At 42.4% G+C, this 8,589-nt stretch overlaps 1 pseudogene; it reads right to left on the bottom strand.

Moving 5' to 3' along the window:
- Positions 1 to 7,686: 7,686 nt before the first annotated feature.
- LOC132220103 (peptidyl-prolyl cis-trans isomerase A-like) lies at positions 7,687 to 8,367 on the bottom strand (annotated as a pseudogene).
- Between the last annotated feature and the right edge of the window lie 222 nt (positions 8,368 to 8,589).

The following is an 8,589-nucleotide window of genomic DNA, read 5'->3' on the forward strand; positions in this document are numbered from 1 at the left end:
TAATACCAACCTGCAGTTACTAAAGGATTTACACACGTTGCCAGGTAGCAGACCGAACTTGGAGTTTCACATTCATAGAATATCAGCACTCATGTTGACAAGAAGGACACAGTCAAAGGACCTGGGCTTGAGTCCTGGCTCTGTCCTTACCAGCTGTGTAACCTTAGGGAAGTTATCTTGTAACCCCATGCCTCAGTTTCCCATTTTAAAGTGGAGATACTATCTACTAATCAGTGTTATGAGGCTCTGATTTATTCATTTATTCATCTATTCATGAGCATTTCTTAAGTTTCTTCTATGTACTAGAGCCTAAGGTAAAAACATATAATAAGTGCATAGTCATGTTCCTTAAGGAGCTCAGATGGGAAAGCAGTACGCACATAGGAAACAGCGTGACAATGGTATGCAGAGGGTGCTGTGGGAGCAAAGCATGGGTATCCCTGTCCTTCCTATGTTTTGAAAACTGCCTGGAGAGTGCATTGAGAGGAGTATTGGCAAATAAGTTGATTTCTACCACATAGTTAAAAAGTTGTGTCATTCTAGCCGATTTCGCTCAGTGGTTAGAATGTCAGCCCGTGGACCAATGGTAAAAGGTTCAATTCCTCGTCAAGGGCACATATCTAGGTTGCAGGCTCAATCCATGGCCCAGGTAAGGGTTCATGCAGGAGGCAACCAATTGATGTGTCTGTCTCACCTCTCTTTCTCTCTCAATCTCTTTCTCTCCCTCCTCCTTCCCTTCCACTCTCTCTCAAAATCAATGGAAAAGTACCCTTGGGTGAGGATTTTTTTTTAAGTATTATTTTATCTATTCCATGTCTCAGCTAGGTGATTAAGGTTCCCATCAGTGACAAGTCATGTTGCTTGCATGCACCCTTGTATGATGTGTTGAAAATGGCGGCTCAGTTCCCCAAACCTAAAAACCCACTGTAACTCTTAGAAAGATATAAGACAAACTCAAATTGAAGGACAGTGTGTGTGGTCTTTGACCAGTAATCCCTAAAACTGTCAAGGTCAACAAAAACAAAGTCTGAAGAAACTGATAGAGACCAGAGAAGGCTAAAGAGACTAGATGATTAAATGTGTTATGTTTTCCTGCATGGGATACTAGAACAGAGAAAAGGAAATTAGGAGTAAAGTAGTGAAATCCAAGTAAAGGATACAGATTAGTTGATACTGGTTACCAATCTTGGTTCCTTAGTTGTGACAATTGTACCATGGTAATGTAAGATGCTAGTAATAGGGGAAACTGGGTGAGAAAAATAAGGAAACTTTATGTATTATTTTTGCCCCCACCCCCCAAATAAACCTAGTATTATTATAAAATTAAAAGTTTATATAAAAATATACAATATTCTAATTCTTTTCACTATTGGGTAATAAATAGAAAACTCTCTAAGTCATATTATGGTCCCTGAGCACATTTCACAACCTTATCATTATCTGGGAGAAATCTCCAAATCTCCTTCCAATATAAGCTGTGCTGAGAAAAATGGATATTTCTGAGATCAGCTCACATTAAGCCTTATTTAAAGTGTGAGAGTTCAAAGAAAAACAGAGCAAGATAAGAAAGGGTCTTTGGATTTAAGATTCCCTGGAGCCCTTTTCATCTGACACTTAATTTGATGAGAGAACATCTTTCTCTGACATTTTGGAATCTGGGAGGAGGCCAACAGAGTTCAGCACTTTTCAATTATCTTAATAAATCCCAATCCTATAATTGGAAGGAATCTTCTCTCACCGAATTGAAGAAGAAAACTAGTCTGCTACGGGCAGGCTAGAGGCAGTACAGTGGGGCCCAAGAACCCAAAAAGAGAGGAAATAGACCTGGGTTCTGGGCACAGCTGGGGCCACCCATTGTTGTCTCCTTCCCTGTATTATGAAATGGGGACTTTGGAGTTTATTTTCTCCCTCTAGCTGGAATATTCTAGGATTCATGTTTTAGATGGTTGAAAACATGTTCAGGGTCATAGCATCTCTTTTCACAAGACTGAATATTTGCAGAGCCAACAGGAATTTCTAAACATTGATTTAACACAACTATATTTTGAAAGGCAGCTTACTTTCCAAACTAATGAGTTTGGATGGTTCAGCTTAATGCGGCATATTTTTCACAGAATTAACCAATCTATTCACCGCTTCTTTTGGTTTTGCTTATTATCTGTTGGGTTGGTTCTAGGGAATTTTTTTTTTCCTTTCCAGAGTTTTCCTTTCAAAGTGTTCATTTCTCAGAGTCCTCCTGAATGCTGACCACAGACAGTCACACCTCCCCTGCTTCTCTCTTCCTTTCTGGGTGTAGCTCAGGACTAATGGAAAGACTACTTGTCTAAACCTGCATCTCACCATGGCCGGTGCGGCTCAATTGGTTGGACATTGTCCCATTCACTTAAGGTTGCTGGTTTGATTCCTGTCAGGGCACATGCCTAGGTTGCAGCTCAGTCCTCAGTAGGGGGCATGCAGGAGGCAGCTGATCAATGTTTTGCTCTCACATCAATGTTTCTCTCTCTCTCTTCCTCTCCTTTCCTCTCTCTCTAAAAATTAATACAAATTTTCTTTAAAAAATAAAAATAAACCTGGATCTTTCAAGAGACCTGGAACTCAGTCCTGACTCTCCCACTAATTTCCAGTGAGGCCTTTGACAGTGACTTTTCTTCTCTGAGTACCAATTTCCTTGTCTATATAGTCGAGGGTGAACTATATCCTTGCCACTGCTTCTCCTGGATACAGACCTGGGCTTGAGTCTGTATCCAGGCTCATTCTGGAAGATTCTAAGAAGGGAGGGGGGAAAGCTTTTCTCATTTATTCATTTTGTCAGTCATTTTTTTAAAATTAAATCTTTATTGTTCAGATTATTACATTTGTTCCTCTTTTTTCCCCCCATAACTCCCCTCCTCCCAGTTCCCGCCCCACCCTCCGCCCTCACTCCCCACCCACTGTCCTCATCCATAGGTGCATGATTTTTGTCCAGTCTCTTCCTGAATCTCCCACACCCCTTTCTCCCCCAAGAATAGTCAGTCCATTCCCTTTCTATGTCTCTGATTCTGTTATGATCACCAGATTATTTATTCACTTGATTTTTGATTCACTTGTTAATAGATGTGTATTTGTTGTTCATAATTTGTATCTTTACCTTTTTCTTCTTCTTCCTCTTCTTAAAGGATACCTTTCAGCATTTCATATAATACTGGTTTGGTGGTGATGAACTCCTTTAGCTTTTTCTTATCTGTGAAGCTCTTTATCTGGCCTTCAATTCTGAATGATAGCTTTGCTGGATAAAGTAGTCTTGGTTGTAGGTTCTTGGTATTCATCACTTTGAATATTTCTTGCCACTCCCTTCTGGCCTGCAAAGTTTCTGTTGAGAAATCAGCTGACAGTCGTATGGGTACTCCCTTGTAGGTAACTGAGTTTCTTTCTCTTGCTGCTTTTAAGATTCTCTCTTTATCTTTTGCTCTTGGCATTTTAATTATGATGTGTCTTGGTGTGGTCCTCTTTGGATTCCTTTTGTTTGGGCTTCTCTGCGCTTCCTGGACCTGTAAGTCTATTTCTTTCACCAGGTGGGGGAAGTTTTCTGTCATTATTTCTTCAAATAGGTTTTCAATATCTTGCTCTCTCTCATCTTCTGGCACCCCTATAATTCTGATGTTGGTACGCTTGAAGCTGTCCCAGAGGCTCCTTACACTATATTCGTATTTTTGGATTCTTTTTTCATTTTGCTTTTCTGGTTGGGTGTTTTTTGCTTCTTCGCATTTCAAATCTTTGCCTTGATTCTTGCGCTCCTCTGGTCTGCTGTTGGGAGTCTGTATAGTATTCGTTATTTCAGTCCGTGTATGCTTAATTTCTAGTTGGTTCTTTATCATAACATCGAGGGTCTCATTAGATTTCTTGAGATCTCACTACATTTATCGGCGGCTTCTAGACAGTTCTTTCTTCTTCTTTTTTTTAATTAAATCTTTATTGTTCAGATTATTACATTAGTTACTCTTTTTTCCCACCATAACTCCCCTCCACCCAGTTCCCACCCCACCCTCCGCCCTCACTCCCCACCCACTGTCCTCATCCATAGGTGCACGATTATTGTCCAGTCTCTTCCCTCACCCCACACCCTTCCCCCCCCCCCAAGAATAGTCCATTCCCTTTCTATGTCCCTGATTCTATTACAATCGCCAGTTCATACTGTTCATCAGATTATTTATTCACTTGATTTTTGATTCACTTGTTAATAGATGTGTATTTGTTGTTCATAATTTGTATCTTTACCTTTTTCTTCTTCTTCCTCTTCTTAAAGGATACCTTTCAGCATTTCATATAATACTGGTTTGGTGGTGATGAACTCCTTTAGCTTTTTCTTATCTGTGAAGCTCTTTATCTGGCCTTCAATTCTGAATGATAGCTTTGCTGGATAAAGTAGTCTTGGTTGTAGGTTCTTGGTATTCATCACTTTGAATATTTCTTGCCACTCCCTTCTGGCCTGCAAAGTTTCTGTTGAGAAATCAGCTGACAGTCGTATGGGTACTCCCTTGTAGGTAACTGAGTTTCTTTCTCTTGCTGCTTTTAAGATTCTCTCTTTGTCTTTTGCTCTTGGCATTTTAATTATGATGTGTCTTGGTGTGGTCCTCTTTGGATTCCTTTTGTTTGGGGTTCTCTGCGCTTCCTGGACTTGTAAGTCTATTTCTTTCACCAGGTGGGGGAAGTTTTCTGTCATTATTTCTTCAAATAGGTTTTCAATATCTTGCTCTCTCTCTCATCTTCTGGCACCCCTATAATTCTGATGTTGGTACGCTTGAAGCTGTCCCAGAGGCTCCTTACACTATATTCGTATTTTTGGATTCTTTTTTCATTTTGCTTTTCTGGTTGGGTGTTTTTTGTTTCTTCGTATTTCAAATCTTTGACTTGTTTCTTGCGATCCTCTGGTCTGTTGTTGGGAGTCTGTATAATGTTCTTTATTTCAGTCAGTGTATGCTTAATTTCTAGTTGGTCCTTTATCACAACATCGAGGGTCTCATTAGATTTCTTGACGATCTCATTACATTTATCAGCGGTCTCACCAGTCTTTTCGAGGGCCTTATTAAGTTTATCGGCGGCTTCTAGACAGTTCTTTAAAGCCCTTAAAAGTGTGGTTTTGAACTCTATATCCAGCAGTTTGCTTTCCTCCCATTCTGTCGTTTGTGTCCTGTTTCTTTGTCTCGGCATTTTTTATGTTTCGCTGTGTCAATAGAGTTCCTTTCTGTGCTAAGTGTCCCAATTACCTGAGGTAGACACTCTTGGTGCACCCCCTTGTGGGCTTTGTGCACAGTCTTGTTGTAATTAAGCCTTGATTGCTGTAGTTATCACTGTGAGGAATTGACCTCCAGGCCAATTGGCTGTGAGAATCAGCTGTGTCTGCAGTGGGAGAACTTCTGTGCTGGAGACACCCCTCTGGGGCTAGACTTGCTTCAATGGGGATTTGGTGCTCACTGAGTCTTCCCCCTGAGTGTGTCTTTTATGGTTCCACAGAGCTGCAAACTGGATGGTCCCACTCTGACCTCTGGGCTTCCTGGCTCCTGGATCTCTAGGGTGGTGCTAATCTAGCCTTTGCCTGAGGCTATCCAGCAAAAGTCTCCCTGGGGGGCTTGGGTGGGGCGGGTCCCACGGGATCAACAGCGCGGGGTTAGCAATTATGGCTGCTCTCAGTCTTGCCCTCAGAGGCTCTGCTTCTCAGTGTCCCAGTAATTGCTGTAAGCCCCACGGAGAGAAAGCTGCCCTAGGGTTCCTAGCTTCTGTGCTGGATCTCTAGGGCGGTGCTAATCTAGCATTTGCCTGAGGCTATCCGGCAAATGGCTCTGCACAGGGCTTGGACAGGGTGGGTCCCCGGGGATCTACAGGGTGGGCGGAGCAAGCAGTTATGGCTGCTCTCAGTTCCGTCCCTAGGGGCTCTGCCTCACAGAGTCCCAGCAACCACTGCAAACCTCGGAGAGAAAGCTGCCTTCGAGTTCCGACAGAAGCCAGACAGTCCCGCTTCTCCAGTTTGAGTCTGGGTCCCTAGAGACTCGCCTGGATCTGGAGCTCAGAGTCTGAAACTCCCTCCCGATTGAAAACAACAACCGCGCCCTCCGCCCCCAGCCTGCTCCGAGCACGCACTCTGCACCTGAGTATTTCACTTCAGCACTGTGCCTCCTCTGAGTCTGGGTATGATATTCTCTTTCCTCCTAGTTGTAGAATTTCCACTCAGCCAGCCTTCCTGTGGTTCTGGATGATGTCCGTTCTGTCGTTTAGTTGTTTTTTGAAGTGGTTTTTTGAGGCAGCAATCTCTGGCGTTAACCTATGCCGCCTTCTTGGTTTCAGCGAGACAAACTGTCAGTCATTTTTTGAATCATTTATTGATTTCTTTCTTCACATACTCAAATATGTAGAGGGGACTATATTTGATTAGTCCTGGATGCCACCAAGAAGTTCATATTGAAGTAGGGCGAAAAAGCAAAGAAAAACATTATAATTTGATGTAATAAAATTATACAGGAGGTGCTAAGGAGCCTGGAAGGAGGAATAACCAGCTCTTGGTCAACCAGAGAACACGGAAGTTGTTCCTGCTTCTGGTTCTTTGCACTCGCTATTCCCTTATTCTGGACACTGTTCCTGCAGACATATGGCTTGCTCTGCCGCCTACCTCAATTTTCTGCTCAAAATTCCCCCTTCAGTGAAGCCATTCTATATTACACAATCTCCCTTACTGTGTTTCATTTGTCATCACTGACAATATATTACATATTTAGTTGTTTGTTTATCATCTATCCACTGGATGTAAACTCCAAGAAGGCAGGTGCTTCTGTCTTATTGACCATAATATCTCCAGTATCTAGGTCTGTGTTTTGTGAATATTTGTTAAATGCTGAATGAATGAATGAATGAATGAATGAATGCTGAGTGATTCAAGAAAGCTTCCTGGAGGGGGTAGGTGGCAATTTAGCTGAGCAATTGAAAGCATGAGTAGGAGCTACCAAGGCAAAGAACAGTGAGTATGGGAATTCTAAGTAGAAGAAGTATGAGCAGAAGCCAGTAGGAATTAGGGATCTTGGATTGTTACCCAAACTGCACATAGCTGAAGCCTAAGATGAGAGGGTGATATAAGTGGCCAGCCATGAGGTGCGATCACCTCATGTGACTGTGGACACCAGACAAGAAAGGGGGTGGCTAGCGAGTGAGGGTGAAGAGCTATCGAAAGAACCCAGTCAGAGAAGTAAAATTTACTCATGTTCTCAAATCTTATTGTGGATTTTCATTCAAACCCTCAACTTCAACCCCCTTAGTTGGCAGTCCTTTAGACATGGGTCTTTCAGACATTCTTGCCTATGACCCACAAGAGGAAATAAATTAAACATGATGTCCCAGTTCATAGATAGATTGATAGATAGACACGTAATCATTACTATATGCAATCTCTATTCTATTCTATTCTATTCTATTCTATTCTATTCTATTCTATTCTATTCTATTCTATTCTATTCTATTCCGTTTTGTTCCGTCCCATTCTGTTCTGATTAATTTCATTCTGTTCCATTCAGTTCCATTCCATTCCATTCCATTCCAATTAATTATTAAAACTGTGTCTTCTCACTAAACTGCTAAACTGATTTCTCTACCCATTGTTTTCAAATATTCCTCTAACTGGATCATGATGTAAATATCTTTTTTTTTGACAGACAACTGTTTAGTTTTTATTTCATAATCATAAACTTAACTCGGCAATCCAGCTAGACTGGGAAGGGGTAAGGAAATTATGGGACGCAATGAACTGTGGCAAGAGCACAAAGATGATAGAACATTCCAAGCAAATTGGGGTGAAGAGGTGCTCTCCTGAGCTACAGAAGGAATGGTCTGGTGGTTAAGATAAAAACACAAATCGAATTTCTTAGAGTTTCCCACAGTCAGCAATGGTGATCTTCTTGCTGGCCTTGCCATTCCTGGACCCAAAGCGCTCCATGGCTGCCACAATATCCAGGCCTTCTGTCCTCTGGCGAAGACCACATGCTTGCCACCCACCCACTCAGGCTTGGCAGCGCAGAGGAAAAACTGGGAACCATTTGTGTTCGGTCCAGCATTTGCCATGGACAAGATGCCAGGACCTGTATGTTTCAGGATGAAGTTCTCATCCTCAATTTTCTCCCCTTAGATGGACTTGCCGCCTGTGCCCATTATGGCGCGGGAAGTCACCATCCTGGTCCATAAATCCCGGCATAATTCTGTGACAGCAGGATCCCTTATAACCAAATCCTTTCTCCCCAGTGTTCAGAGCACAGAAGGTTTCTGCTGTCTTTGGAACTTTGCAAACAACTCGAAGGAGACATGGCCCAAGGGCTTGCCATCGATGTTGAAGAACACGATGGGGTTCACCATGGCTGGTCACGGGCAGCTCTGGGGGTGGGGGTGTCTGCCTTTTTTTTTTTTTTTTTTTTTTTTTTTTTTTACTGAGCATTGCATTCAAGAAAGTCTAAGTAAGCAATACTGATTTACAATCCAAGGCCCAGGCCCAGAGATATCTGCTTCAGAGAGCACACCCCCGGCAATGGCCTTTGACCCTGGGCTCACTCGGGGTCACCCTGGTAGAATTCTGTGATG

This window comes from Myotis daubentonii, chromosome 17 (assembly GCF_963259705.1).
Source record: "Myotis daubentonii chromosome 17, mMyoDau2.1, whole genome shotgun sequence".
In the NCBI taxonomy this organism is placed as follows: Eukaryota; Metazoa; Chordata; class Mammalia; order Chiroptera; family Vespertilionidae; genus Myotis; species Myotis daubentonii.